The following is a 15,707-nucleotide window of genomic DNA, read 5'->3' on the forward strand; positions in this document are numbered from 1 at the left end:
GTTCTGTATAGGGGAAAAATCTAACTAAAGTAATTAGTTCATCATAGGTGTGCCTAATGTGTATTGTCACAAATAAAAAAAAAAAGCAAAAATGCCACTTAATCTTTTTTATCTGTGCTTAATGGGATCAGGAAGCTATTTTCATAATTGAGTAGTGTTGTCTTTTGGGGGGAAAATTCACCCAAAATTAGTGACACCAACATAATATAGGTACTTCACATGAACGTGACAGTAAAATAAACACAAATCATACAAGAAACAATTAGATTGTGAATGAACCCATTAATTTATTAACAAATATAAATACACACAATAATTTGAGGTAATTTATAAGGTCACACTCGTTTAATACACAGGTTGGTAGGCAATGTGTAAGGTACCAGCTAGCAGCAACAGAAAAGGAAATCCAGAGTTCCTTCCTCAGCATATGAAACCCACAGTTCTTGAAAGCTTTGGGAGGGCAACCTTTTTCTACTGCTGAGCCACAATAGCTCAGGGAGATAGTGCTTCACCTGCACTCCCTCCTTCCTGATCAGTCTTGCTCTTGTCTTCCTTCCACTCACATGCCCTCATTGTTCCAAGCTGGCCTCTTTCTGCTGCCAACCTGCTGTTTTCTCACATTCTGCACTATCCATTGGCCAAATTTCATGATGGGTTTTTACCGCAATAGACTTTTGGCCATGTGGCCATGCCTTTTGATGGATCTTTGGTTGTTCGATCCCACTTCTACATACATTTCTCAGAGGTTATGCACATCCGTTGTCATCCAACCCTTACATTCCACATGGGGCCCCTGCTCAAACCACTGCCATTTCGCTACCAAGGCTAAGCTCAAGGTGATGGTTTGGGTGTAGAAAGCCCTATACAGCTATCTGAAAGTTCATCTTACCCCTTATATACCCAATCAATCATTGCACTCCACAGGTGAGGGTCTCCTACAAACGCCATCTTATCACACAGTGAAGGAATTGTTCCTTTGGTGTTGTGGCAGCAACCCTTTTGAATCTCTTCCCCTTGAATATTAGACAGGCACCGTCTTTATTGTCATTTTGGCACCTACTGAAGACACACACACACACACACACACACTTGTTGTTTACCACCCAGGCCTCCTTTGGGAGGAAGGGCAAGATATAAATTTAATAACAAGCAAATAAACCAACAAATCGGTCCTCTGTGTTGATGAGAATTATTCTAAAGTGAGAACCTGTGGATTCTCTCACACCACACTGTTCCTGCTTCAGGTAAGGCTTTATGAAGTTTCTTGAACTTGTCATGCAGAGATAACGGAAGCTACCTTTCCCACAATTACTTCTTCTGCATATATATTAAAGCCATGGACACCTTCTCTTCCTTGGCAACGGAAAAACACAAGGAAATGGACATATCTCATGTGTGTACCAAAATATGGACATTACATAAGAGTGGGTGATATAAAGTCAAAAAAAAATGGCCACTTTGGCCACCTACCATTTTGAATGGTTCATGGTTTTCTACTACATGGTTTCAAACATTATGTGATTTTTTGGGGAGGCCACATATTCTCATGTGAGGTAAAGCAGATCTTCCCCATATTCTCCATGTGGTTTGTTGAACCTATCTGCATTAATTAACTGTGGCTGGTGATGTTGAGCAGAGAAGGTATTCCTTCAGATTTCCTGCTAGAGACTCCTTCCCTTCTTGTCTTTTCTTCCACCTCTTCCCACTCACCCCCACTGCTTTCTAGATTTCACATTATCAAATGTCACTTTTCAACTGTGAAATATTTACCTGCTGTTTCGGTGAGAACCTATGTAAAAAAACCACCACCATACTATGACCAAACTTTTCAGAACAGAATAAACCAGAGGTAGCGATCAAACCTATCCATTCTGAAGGAAATCAGCCCTGAGTGCTGACTGGAAGGACAGATCCTGAAGCTGAGACTCCAATACTGTACTTTGGCCACCTAATGAGAAGAGAAGACTCCCTGGAAAAGACCCTGATGTTGGGAAAGATGGAGGGCACAAGGAGAAGGGGACGACAGAGGACGAGATGGTTGGACAGTGTTCACGAAGCTACCAGCATGAGTTTGACCAAACTGCGGGAGGCAGTGGAAGACAGGAGTGCCTGGCATGCTCTGGTCCATGGGGTCACGAAGAGTTGGACACGACTAAACAACTAAACAACAACAACAACAAAAGCGATGGTGAGAAAATACAGCAGTGGCACATGGATGGATCAAGAGAACTAATCTGTCACTAACAGGTAACTGGGGATGAAGGAACATCAACCACAGAATACTGTGTAAGACCAACCTTGATCTGCATTAAGACATATTTAAGCAACATGCATCTTCCTGGCATTTATCTCTTGGTAAGTTGGCTGTTCACATTCACCTATAAAAACACAACATATTTTGGGGCTTGTCCTTATTTCAGATATCAACTCTTCCTTGAGATGCTCTCTGGAAGTTTCTTGTGCTCCCACTGTAGCGCTGAAATGCCAGAGCAGAGAACGGATCGGTGCCTGTGCCTGTGCCCTGCCCATTTAAACAACAAGGTAGACAAATGGGGTTTCTGAATTCAGCTAAAATAAATTTTGAATCTGTTCATTCAGATCAGGTATGTTGCCTCTGGAGGCCCAAGATCTGTCCCTCAAGAGCTTTGTCCTCATCATTAATTGTCAAGCATCAAGCAGACGAAATCCAAGTCTGTGGAGAAAAAAGCAATTAGATATTTTAGGCAGTGATAAAAACACCACAAATAATCAATTTCTATGGCATTAGCAGCTACCAGGTCCAGGAAAAGTCTATAAAAGCTAGAATTTATTGCAGAACACCAGCCAGCTTACAAAGCATTGATCCTTAGTAGTATGCATAGATTGCTGGATTTTAAGAGGAATTCCTAATGATTCCTACCTTTCGTAAAAGTGGGGGTGGGGTGGGGGGGATACTGAAGGAAAGAGAAAACACAGCAAGGGAAAAAAATAGGCTAATAATGCCTGTTAAACTGTATTTGTTTACTTTCTATAAGAAACCCACTAGTAAATTGTTTGGAGGCAATTAGATGTAATCTGATGCATAGAACCTCATAAAAGGGGAACAGTTAATTGCAATAATAACACATTACTTAAATAAACCCCACCACATTTATTGTTCTTATTTTAAAGATTGTTTGCCACACCTGGAAAAGAAAAGGAGGAACAGAAATACATTTCTGAATGTAATGGAAACCTAGAGCTGCTCTTTTCTATCTCTTTTTTTTTGGAAAAACACATACATCCCCTCTTTGTGAAAGTTAATGCCAGACGGTACTTAAATTCGTATTAACCTTTCCAATACTATTTATTTATGTTAAATAATCCCACATTAGACTCTTGCTCACACTACACAAAATGAAAATGGAATGAATAACACTCATTAGAAAGACTAATTTACCTACTTAACTTTAAAGACATTGCTGGGTAGCTTTGAAAATTGAATATAGAGAGAGCAGCCATTGGCAACCTGGTGCCCCCCAGATGTTTAGGACTACAGGCATGCCCTCAAACATTTCTCAGATGAAAATATGGACATCAGGAAGCTTCTCCAGCATTTGATCTCACCGCACACATAGACGTCATCTACATCAGTCCCCTTGAGCCAATTGCAACCTCTCTGCCAAACTTACCTCATAAGATTGTCACAAAGAAAAAATGTGTGAGGGAAGGGATTGTGTACAACACCTTCAGCAGATAAATAGAAGGAATTAAGATTTTGGCTGTAAGCTGCCTTGAGTCCCTGTCAGGGAAAAAGATGGGATATAATAATAATAATAATAATAATAATAATAATAATAATAATAATAGAAACTGTGAAAATGATCAGGAGTAAATCCTGTGGGACTTTGTTCTGAGTGAAAATGTTTAGGATTGCAGTATAAGGCTGCCCAGTCTTTACCCAGTTACCTGGGAGTCAGCTCCATTGAATACAGTGGGAGTTACTTCTGAGTAGGTGTCCTACGGCTCCATTTACCATAAAGGAATAAACACTCCATGTGTTTCCTAAAAAAACGGCTGGCTGTAGAAGCATTGCAATTAAAGAATTTAAAGTGGATTGGTGACATTCTCCTTCACAAGTATAGGAAGGGCTTCATATGCCAGCTTCAACGTTTCCTTCATTTGGTGCAATTATTTTATTATCAGTATAAACAGGACTTTGTTTTTCCACCCACCACTTTTAGTTGTTCTCCAAGACGTGGTGGAGAGGAAAAAGGAAAACCGGGATAATCTGGGATCAAATAAAAAACCAAGATGGCTTCTGTAATTCCGGGACTGTCCCTGGAAAATCAGGACACTTGGAGGGTATGTGACAAGTCCCATCAGCTCCAATCAGCAAGGCCTTCTGTCTCAACAAGAGACATTGAGGAGCTAGCAGCAGTATTATATTGAAACTGAAAGAGCTGTATAGGGTACACCTCAAATACCTCTAGAATTCCAGCATGAGGAGTGGTTTCAAACATTTTTAATCAATTCCCAGTTACACAAACTGAGAGTGACATTGCAGTAATGTACATGTGTACGTAGAAGTAAGCTCTACTGTGTTCAGTGGTACTTACTCTGAGGTAAATGCTTATAAGATCGCAGTGAACTTGGTTAGCTGGCTTTGGGAAGGCAGTACAAGGGCTGTGGGGGAGTATCAAATTTTGGGCATGCTGGTCCCCTGGACAACAAGGCAGTGTGCAGCCCACCCATGTGGAAGTGCTCTTGTGGTCCCCTTGGTATGAAAAGTTGGGCCGCCATGCATCAATACAGGCATAGGCAAACTCGGCCCTCCAGATGTTTTGAGACTACAATTCCCATCATCCCTGACCACTGGTCCTGTTAGTTGGTGATGATGGGAGTTGTATTCCCAAAACATCTGGAGGGCCAAGTTTGCCTATGCCTGATCTATACAATTCAACTGCACTCAGGTGCCACGTGGAAGCCCTCACGACTATATTTTGAGGAGCAGGCAACCATTGTACACAACTTTACCTGGCCTGAACAAATTGTGACCCACCAAATGTATATTATGGTCATATGTTACAGTCCAACCACCCCTTCCTAGGGTTTTGCCACCACCCTGAGAATTTGTCCAGGATGGCAGGGGTAGGCAATGTGCCAGTCAGATCTTTTCAAGAGAATGCATTGAAATGTCAGAAGGTATGAAACGCGAGCTCTGCTTTAGAGGTGGTGATGGTGTCCAGGAGTGTGTGTGTGTGTGTGTGTGTCGGGGGGGAGAGAATAGAAATTAATCCAAAACGTATCAAGTACACCCATTAAATCCTCGCAGTAGTGAACTGCTCAGTAGTGGTGCTAATAAAAACAACAACAGCCTGGCTTACGGAATGCAAATGAGGCAGTGAAAAAGCAAAACGAGAACCCACCGCCAACCAGCCACCCTGTTTGGGTTATGGTATTTACTCAATCTGTACGTTAGCTGCAGCCCCACACTTGCAAGCCCTCAGACATGCTCACACAGCAGTGGAGGGGAACCTGACAGCGACACTTGGCATGCGATCATAACATTCCCTGGCACACTCTCCGAATGCCATGTGGAGCTATTTGTACAGTTAGGCAGAGACCCCTGCAGCACAGGAAATGCCATCGGAAGTACCGCTGACCCTGCTTGGCCTCTGGTGCAGCTCTGCTTCCCGACTTATCACTGGCCCGAATTCAAACGCGATCTCTGGAGAAAGCAAATCAATTGAACACATGTTTGGTCTGAAAAATGCCATTTTTTTTTGGAAGAGGCAGAGATATTCCCTTACACCAGAGCATTTTCCTTGCCCTGAAGATTTGTCAAGTGCAATTGAAGGCACGCACATCACGGCGCGTTGCCGGTGCCAGGAGAAAATAATTTCAATGTGTCCTTTAGTGCTCCGATAAAATACAGGCAGGCAGTGTTGAAACAAGATGCCCTGCGAAAGTCCGAAACACTCTGGCATTCTGCGTTTCTTCTACGTTTGGGATGGGGCCAGAGCGGCAGGTTTTGTGTAAGAACCAAGAGAGCAACTCCACAAACTTCTCCTCTTGTCTCCTAGACAGTTGTTTTTAAGCGGAATAATCGATGTGTCTCTCGCTCGCACAAACTCATCTTGGAAAAGCCATGTTTAAAGCAAACTGGTAATCTGGGTAGCTGAAGAATAAATGATGAACAAATATACGTCACAAATGAATTTATGCATTCATTTTCTTTTCTGCAAGTCACAGAATCATATCACCTAGTCCAACCCCCATGGTGTGTTTCTGCTAAAACATTTCACAAATACACCAAGAAGTCATTGTTGGCACAACCATTATATTTATCATTTAAGTCTTGGAGGTGATTTTCCACTGTACCAATTTTTCAGTGTGGTCTCCAGATTATTAATATGCTTCCCAGATGAGTTCATTGGGCCCCTTCCTGACTGCTTTTAAGTGGGTATGAAAAACTATATCATTTTGGTGGGCATTTCAAAGTTAATTTTCTTCTCTCTGTTTCTTTTAGTTCTGTTTCTGCTTGTTTCTTTTAAAATTGGCTTCTTGTTTGATTGTACTTGGTTTTGTTACATCAATTTACCTTAAGAGATTGCATGCCGTCTTGAATTGGTACTTTGCCAAGGATGTTGCTTGGCATTTAAACAATATAAGTAAGCAAATAACATACATAAAATAAATGATCACTTCCCATTCTTTCTGAATTTCACCTGCACTTTATTAGCTAGCTATTACAGTAGAAATTCCTATTGAGGACAACTTGGCTTGGAATCTTTTTCTTTTTTTCCCTTTCCTTTTTTTTTTTTTTAAAAAAAACATTTCAATAAACCTGCTCCTCTCAGTGTAACACTAGGTCAGCCCTGTGCAAGACTGTTTTGAATGGATGAGGTTTCCTACGGTTTTGACCACCATTGCTGAAGGTAAACTCAAACTGTGAAGGTCAAACTCCCAGCCTCCCATTGAAAGTATTATAATACAGAGAATGTCCTGGAGTCAGATACTACTACTGATGCAATAGGGGCCTGACATAGCCGAACCGCGAACAGCCGGCAACATTTTAATCATAACACCCTGAACGTTTTCTGCAGGATATAGAAGAAATAACATGATCCACAGTGAGGAAATTAGTGGAAAGGGAACAGGAGAGGAGGAATCCCAAAAGAATCCAAAAGGAACACATTTTCCTGACGCCTCTCCCCTCACATCACCAAATGATACCCATATGAGAAGCTTCACACAACTGCACACAACTGCAAGCAGCGGAAAGGCAACATTTGCATGGAAAGGTCAAAGGACTCTTATGGATAAACAGCTTGATACACAACCCCCGTCCCTTAAAATTAAAGGGAATTACAATGCTATTTTTAAGGGGGAGGGGAATACTAAAAAGGGGAAACTGGTTGTGCTCAGCTAGAGGAAACCAATATATTTTCTTTCTTTCGGGGTGGGGTGGGGGTTTAGGGGGTTGCTTTTAGTACTTTCCGTGGTGCGAATTATTTATTTATTTATTCGCCAAGAACAAGGATTTCTGTTCTTTGATAGTTTGTTGTGTTTAAAAGACAGTGTAAAACTCTCCTCGCAAACAGTTGTTTACAGGGTGCTTTTCAGCACAAAGCTGTTTTAAAGCTCAATTGTGCATTTTGCAGATAAAGTGGGAAAACTAACTGAAGGCTGTATTGTAAGCAGCGGTTGCCGTGGAAACCCCAGTTTCAAGAGCTGGTTCTCCATTACCACTTAATTTAGGCTTCCTAATTGCATTCCGCTAAATCGGTAGCGACAATATCTGCAGAGCAAAACTGCATGCCCAGTCTAGCGCAAACCTCTTTGAAACAAGCTTTTTGAAAGCCAGGAGCTATAAAAACTCAGCATGACGCGGAGCATATGAGAAACCTGTAGTTCAAATGTACTGCTGCCTGCTTTCTCATCCTTAGTAACTTCAGTGTGCTCCACACCAATCTATTAGTTCAGTCTACCTTAAAGATCATAAAGCTCTGCCAAGTGGAAACTCATCTGTCCACCAACACGTTGGTGCAAAATAGATTTAATTGTACTCCTGACCCAGTATCATGTCCATCTTATTTTACTACACGCCAGCAGGTAGCCTGAGCGGAGGCTCACTTTTCCTTGAACTGCCCTTGCTCCTGCGGCACAAGGAGAACAATGCTTCCTCAGTTTAAATTATTTGCCACTGTTCAGCTGTGTAGCAAGCCAGACCGCCCATCTGTGGCCTGAAGAGAGCCTTGTCAGAACCACTAGACATAAAAGCATTCCAATTATCGACCACACGGCTTTAATAGAGGAGGCAACTAATATGATAGTGTAAGTGATTCTGCCAGTGAGACGCTCTCCGTCACTGTCAGATTAACACTTCAGTTAAACTCCTGTAAATCAGTCACATTATGCAGTTGCTCGAGGAATAAACACAGGCCCATTATGCTCAAAATTCCAGAGGGCTGCCCCCCTTCAATGGGGAGTTACATGGGATGTTCTATTAATCGACATTTCTTGTCAAGTTTATCATGGTGCAAGCACTAATGTGGGCATTGTCAGAAAGATTTAACTCTCCAGTGATGAGGTTCTGAAATGGACATCCAAGTGTACTAGCATCTCCTGAGGCCTCCGATCTTCTGCATCTGAGAATGTCCCCTTTAACTCAGGCTGGGCTTACTCCTGAGTGAACATGCCCATCATTGAACTTTATAGGTGGAAGGGGTTCTCGGAACTGATATGCAGTCATGGCCAGGTTTCCTTCTTAAAACCTTTAAAAGCTTTATCCAGTGGCTTCAGCAAATTATCACATCAAGTTTCAGGTGCATGTTGTATTTGCAAATCACCGCTTCTTCCACATTTTACTTTCATTCACTCTGGCCGGTGTTTACAAAACAGTCTCAAGCCTTAACACCTTTGATTAGTGGTCTACATGTCACACACACACAGACACCACCACCATTTAATGTTCCAGCCTGTCTTCTCTTTCTAAAATGGCTTTGTGACACCAGCACCCGAAACATGTCATTTATGGATTTTCAAAGTTGCTCAGCCCATTATTCTTACATGGAGGAGCTCAGGAGCACATTGTTCGTGAACAGAGAAGATCACATTGAGAACCACCACAGGTTCTCAGCCACAGTAACTGTGGATAATTGAGTGTAGCACATAGCTTCAAGGAAGGCCCAAGTCTTTTAAATTCAACTGGGACCTGTGAAATGGCAACAGCAGAGTGTGTGTCTCTGAGCATACGCAAAGCACCTTTATTTCACTGCTAAAACAAAGTGGTTGGCTCTCATCCATCTAGAATTAAGAGAGAAGTCATCTTTCAATGTGAGAGAATGTGTCTTCCAAGCAAGCCTACTGCTTTTAGGGTTTATCATTGTCATTTCCTTGGAACGAGGTGACCAGCCCTGTACTTGTACTGCTGTAATCGAACTTATTCCTTGGAAATCAATATCAATTCTTTAATAAGATACAGTACACATGTTGTGTTATGGCATCTCCTGCTTACCTTCTGGCCTGCTCTCTGTTTGGGATGCAGTTGGTTCGCATTGTGTTGGTTGCTCATTGGAGAGAAAGCTTAATACTGAACGGTTCAGAAATCCAGGTTTGCAAAGTAGATTTTTCAGACACACTATCTATACAGCACATAGGACCAGATAGACAGGTGGTGCCTTAGGGTCTCAATGCATGAATGAGCTAATGGCTTCAGGAGGCACCATTTAGATTTGCCAGGTTCTGGGAACATTTTGGGTCAAGGGGCTAGGGGTGGGAATCTGTACAAAGGAGATGGGCTCCACTCGAACTGTAATGGAACCAGACTGCTGGTGCTTAAAATCACAAAGGTTGCACAGCAGATTTTAAATTAACTTCTGGCAGGAAGCTGACAGGTGCTGGTTTGGGAGGCATTTGCCTCAGGAGAAATCATCCCTTGGGAATGACATTCTAAATGTTCTGTGAACTCCAAATGGAGGACAGGGGAGAATGTGACAATGAACGCATGGAAATGAATGGGAGCGAATAAAAAGAAGAAGACTAAAAGGTCACAGGAGAGATCATTCACAAAAAATGAGTTTGTAAAGAGGGGCCATAGTGTACAGTTTATGTGCAAATTCTAGAAGCCTGAAAGCAAAGGTGCATGAATTACCTTGCTTGGCAATAAAATTTTTTTTAAAAAGGAGGGATATAGGGAGCAGATACACCTTCTCGTGCTCAGGTTCTGGGAATCTTCACTCTCAGTGTATCTCCTGATGCCCATGTTGTTGTTGTTTAGGAAGCAGGTGGAGACCCTTTTATTCCCCCAGGTCTGATAGCATTCATTTGTTTTTTGTTGCTCTGCTACTTTTATATGATGATGAATGGAAAGATACAGCTACGTGACACTAATGTCCACATCCCCAGATGGCTGCTCCTAATGGTTGGTTTGCCAGCTACGGCAGTGGGCCAGGATAGCTTGGCATCATATGTCCGTGCTCTGGTGACCTCCTGCTTTAACTATTGTAATACACTGGATGCAGTGCTGTGCTTGAAGATGGTCCAGAGACTGCAGCTAGGGTAGAATGCAGCTGCTAGGTTGGTAAGTCTCTCAGCCTCACTCACCTCACAAGAGTGTTTGTTGTGGGGGAGGAAGGGAAAGGAGATTGTTAGCCACTTTGAGAATCCTTAGGGTAGTGATAAAGTGGGATATCATATCCAAACTCTTCTTCTTATATGAGTATGCTGCCAAATGGTTTGGTGGGCACCCATTTCTCCTATTGCATCGATCTTCTCCTGCTGTTCCTCCTACTGTCAGATTTGTGTCAAGCTGAAGGGATTTGCAAGATCAGAGGGCAGAACAGATAATTTCTGGGACTCTGCGGCATGCATAAAAAACTATCTCTGGGATGAGCCGTGCAAATCAGCTCTTCTCTTCATTTATACACATACATATGTGGTCTCCTTCCATCAAAGAAATAACGGCAGTGTGAAGAGACCAGTGGGAGGTGTGCAGAGGTGTTGATAACAAAGGTCCCCATGCTCCCATCCATTGCAGAGCAGGAGGACAGAGGAACTGGGAGGGCTGGGGGAAAGGGAATGATGAAAAGAAACATGTCACCCCCCCCCAACAAAGAGCAGAGCCAAAATGGCACATTTCCTTTTCTTCTGAGTTCTTGGGTGACCTTCTGCAGGAATGAATGAGTGCTTGGCTTGCCATAGGCTTTGAGGGAAAGGTGTCAAGGCAGAAATGGAGCCAGAAACAATTGTTCTATATGGTACATGCTTCCCAGTGGTTGGCACACTTCCCAGGAGATGCCTCAATGTGAATTAACAAACATCAACACTTCCAAGAAGTCACGAGGAGCTGTGTTATCCAGATGATATGGCTCGTTCTTTTCCTAGAGATAGAATGCAAGAAATATGATAGGACCTTAATGCCAAGGAGGTGGCAATTTTATTGGCAATCTCAAACACGAAGGTTTCATTGGACCGACCCACTGAGATTTTATTTTTACAGTAATACTCTAAAATATTTAAGGAAAGGTGGACATTTGTGTTATGTCGCTCCCAGACAACCATGTCCATTGAGTATTCAACCTGATTTGTTTGCACAGAGCTTAGGGGAGGTAATAAGACACCGAGGATCGAGCATTCACTCTTATTGGGTGGCAGGGAGATCATGCAATGGGACATCAACCAATGAATATCACCTGCAATGCAAAGGTGCTCCAGAGGCAGCCCCTGTCACAGTCACACTGTGCTATCCCAAAGTGCATAAACACTCACCAGGAAGGTGTATCACTGCAGGGAAATTGCAATTTAATTTTACTTTTACAATCTTTTCACATATTTATATATTTAAATTGTCACTGATAAATATAACCTCCCTAATCCAGTTATGGACGTACACCACAGGAACAGTTTGACACAAGAAGAAATAGGCATGCAAACAATTCTGTGCATACAGTTTTTCTGCATCCTGCTATGTGCACTTAGCCCAGTTCTGAAGATCAGTGATCATGTCAAGTCCTGGACTGGATTCAGTGCTCCTGCTTCCACCTTCCTGCTAATCTTGTGCATGAGCCTACACAGGTACTGTTCTAGGTACTGGGACTTTTCAAAACAATGAGAGCAAAATATTACAGTGGTACCTCGGGTTACACATGCTCCAGGTTACATATGCTTCAGGTTACAGACTCCGCTAACCCAGAAATAGTACCTCAGGTTAACAACTTTGCTTCAGGATGAGAACAGAAATCGTGTGCCAGCAGCGTGGCGGCAGCAGGAGGCCCCATTAGCTAAAGTGGTGCTTCAGGTTAAGAACAGTTTCAGGTTAAGAAGGGACCTCCGGAACGAATTAAGCACTTAACCTGAGGTACCACTGTACTAGCAAGAAAAAAGAGTTCACTAGTGACGCAAGCAATTTCAGAGGGTGCTGAGCCATAATTAGGGATCTACTGGATTAGCTAATCTTAACATGTAAAAGGTGACATCCAATTAGCTCAGATAGAGGTAGTACAAAATTATTGCACTTAAGCCTTAATTTCAGTGAGTCTAACCTGAGTAGGGCTAGCATTGGATATTGCTCTTAGGAACATACATATTAAATCTGAGCAGCCCTGGAGTTTTGTTACAAATAATTTTTTGGACGCCATCCAAATTTCAATCTTTCCATGGATTCTTCTTTTTAAAGCAGCAGCTAGATCAAGGCTTAATGAGTATGTGATATAATTACTTCTCCTAGCATTGGAATTATGCCACATATTCAGTTATTGAAGTCAAGCTCTGCTGTGGAATCCCTTCCCTGCGGCAATGCCGTGACGACTGTTGCCCTGATTGTGGTATCGTTGCCGAAAATCAGCTTGAAAGTCAGCATGGTGTCTGTTTGTTATCCGTAGGCTTAAAAGATCTACTTTTTGGCCAATGGGACGAAATGAGAGATCTCTGCAAATGTTCACAGTGGCAGTAAATATTTTATTGTACAGCTTCCATTTGCAAATATCAGCTTTCATAGTCTCAAACTAGCTATTTAAATATTCTCACTAGCTTAAATTTCCTCCATCTCATTGGCTGGATTTTCCTGTGGTCTGGCCAAGCCCATTTTGTAAGGAATAGATTCTGTAGTTGCCGTGTCGGATTGTGGCAAACACACACATACACTCAGACGGCAAGATGGGAAATGTTGCCATACACTGAAGCTTATTGCCTCATTACTCTTCAAGTCTTTATGAGCAGGGGTGGGGAAGCCTTTTAATTGTATTACTTAACTGTTTAATTAAGGGCCATTACTATAACAATTTCATTCTATGCAAAATATATGTCAAGACGACATTAGGCTGCACAATGAAACACGCAGCTATAAGGCTATGCAGAAATACAGGTTAAGCACATGACTCACCTCCCCCTGGCTTTTTGCATATGGGCCTTTGGACATTGACTAATTGTACTGCTCATCGCTGTCTCCCAACTGTATACTTCTTGCATGCACTCCAAAAACGAAGTATTGCATTTACAAAGTTTACATTCCTTGCAGACTCCAAAGCTACTGAATCTGGTGGCGTCAAGTCAATCATGGTTTGTAGTGCTCTTCAAGGTCTAAACATCAAGGAATGTTTGAAGAAAATCACTTTGGAGACTTTCATGTGATGAAGGTTTAAAATCTAGCCTCTTCTGTGAGAAGGTTCACAGGTCAGAAACAGGGAGAAGAATGTTTTAGCATGTCAAGATTAGTGGCATATTTTCAAAATATTATAGCTGGATTACTTGATAACCAGGAGCTCTTAGGTGGTAAAAAATACACACATATCCACATCCCTGTACAGATTTTAGTCATTTTAGCACCATATTCTGGAAAAGTGTTGGAAGAAATCATTCTTTGACTTATTTTAATAAAGGTAAAAATTATGTTCCCACTCTTTTTTACAGTCTGCAACTGACTAATGCATACGGCAACTAAATGTGACAGATTATATAAGCATACCATCAAATAATGGTTTATATCATACAACCTTTTGAAATCAGCATCCCACAGAGAAAATTTCCTGTCCAGCTTCAGAACTATTTAAAGCATTCCAGGACAGTGGTATCTCTTTTAAGACTTTATTGAAGTTCATAACTTCCAAAGGGAAGACTATGATAGTGTTTGGTTTTCTTCCTTCAATTTTTCCCCTTAAATGTTTTACCTAAAGGCAAACACACTCCCCCTTGTTTCAAAGTAAACTTTCAAATCAGTGTTTGTGTATCCTTGAAGATACTTACTCTGGATCAAGAAGACCATTTTGGTTATTAATCATTATTGGTCACTTACTAATATTTGTGCAATTAGTGGGTATTCATCTGCATTTTAGTGTGAATTCCTCCTAATAAATGCATTTTTATATGCAATTTTCCTTAATATAATGCATTTTTTTGTTATTTTCACTAACAGATGCACTTTTATGCCCCCCTTTACACTGCTATATTCATTTATGTAAGCATCGCTGGGCTGAAGAATTGCACTACAAAATACTGAGAAGTGCAAATTTTGAAGGACAACTCTGTTTTGGTTTGTGCATTGTTTCAGGAAGTGCAAATTAAGTAGGTTCACCTTTAAATGTTAAATGAACCAAATTTCCCCTCTTAAATCACGTAAAATATATGGATGCAAGTCCCACTGAGTTCAGTAGCAATTTCTCTGCCCATCAGACAGAGAACAGCTACATGACATGTGTTGCACTAGTTGCCAGCAAAATACTTCTAATTTTAAAAAGGGACTTGGGAACCTTATAACTTTAAAAATATACAACAGATCTTCACCATGCCACTGAAGATATTTCCATATGCCCTGGAAATACCCTTGAATTTTTGACATAATCTAAACCAGCAGAAGGAGAAACTGAAGGTATGTTTTGATCTTGAATGTGTAGACAGTCCCAGGCAGTGGGATGCCTATAGTTCAAAGCAAGAGAGCTGGAGTGATAGAATTCAGCCATCTTACTTCAAATTTATATGAAATCCGGTTTATACCTCTTATCAGATTGATTCTCTATGCCAAATTTCATAGATATTGGACAAATTGTCTTTACGTTCCCACATCCTGATGGAGAGAGTTCATTTCCACTTCTTTCTGCCTTTGACTCTTATGTGGTCATATGGTCACTCCCATATGTGACCATTTAAAAACAAATAAAGAAAAAAAAAACCAGGATCTGGATTCAGCGGAAGACCAGCTGCCTGACTCAGTTTTGAGGCATTGGGCTAAGAAGAACTTTTATTATATATAATTTTTTTAAAAGAGCTTCCCTTGGTCTACAAATCTACTGTCAAGGTAGCATTGCTGGGACGTGGGTGGCGCTGTGGGTTAAACCACTGTACTGCTTGGGCTTGCCAATTGAAAGGTCGGCGGTTCAAATCCATGTGATGGGGTGAGCTCCTGTTGCTTGGTCCCTGCTCCTGCCAACCTAGCAGTTCGAAAGCATGCAGTGCAAGTAGATAAATAGGTACCGCTCCGGCGGGAAGGTAAATGGCATTTCTGTGCGCTGCTCTGGTTTTGCCAGAAGTGGCTTAGTCATGCTGGTCACATGACCTGGAAAAACTGTCAGCGGAAGAGGACAAACACCAACTTGTAAAGCGAGATGAGCACTGCAACCTCAGAGTCATTTGCGACTGGACTTAATTGTCAGGGGTCCCTTTACCTTTACCTTACCTTTCTACTGAGCACAATCCAGAGAAAGTTAAGGTCCATTGAAATCCATCTGCAAAGGTAAGGATTTCACACCCAT

At 41.7% G+C, this 15,707-nt stretch overlaps 1 long non-coding RNA gene across 1 annotated transcript in view; it reads right to left on the minus strand.

The window, feature by feature from the left end:
• Nucleotides 1-533: 533 nt before the first annotated feature.
• LOC310843139 overlaps nt 534-15,707 on the minus strand; it is a 171,379-nt gene continuing 156,205 nt past the window's right edge. Inside the window, exons 3-4 of the long non-coding RNA XR_014563523.1 lie at nt 1,160-2,692; nt 534-935 (exon numbers count right to left, since the gene is read on the minus strand). This is a non-coding gene — a long non-coding RNA (uncharacterized lncRNA). The remainder of the gene's footprint in view (nt 936-1,159; nt 2,693-15,707) is intronic.

Source organism: Podarcis gaigeae (genome assembly GCF_964106915.1).
Source record: "Podarcis gaigeae genome assembly, chromosome: 4".
NCBI classification, from domain to species: Eukaryota; Metazoa; Chordata; class Lepidosauria; order Squamata; family Lacertidae; genus Podarcis; species Podarcis gaigeae.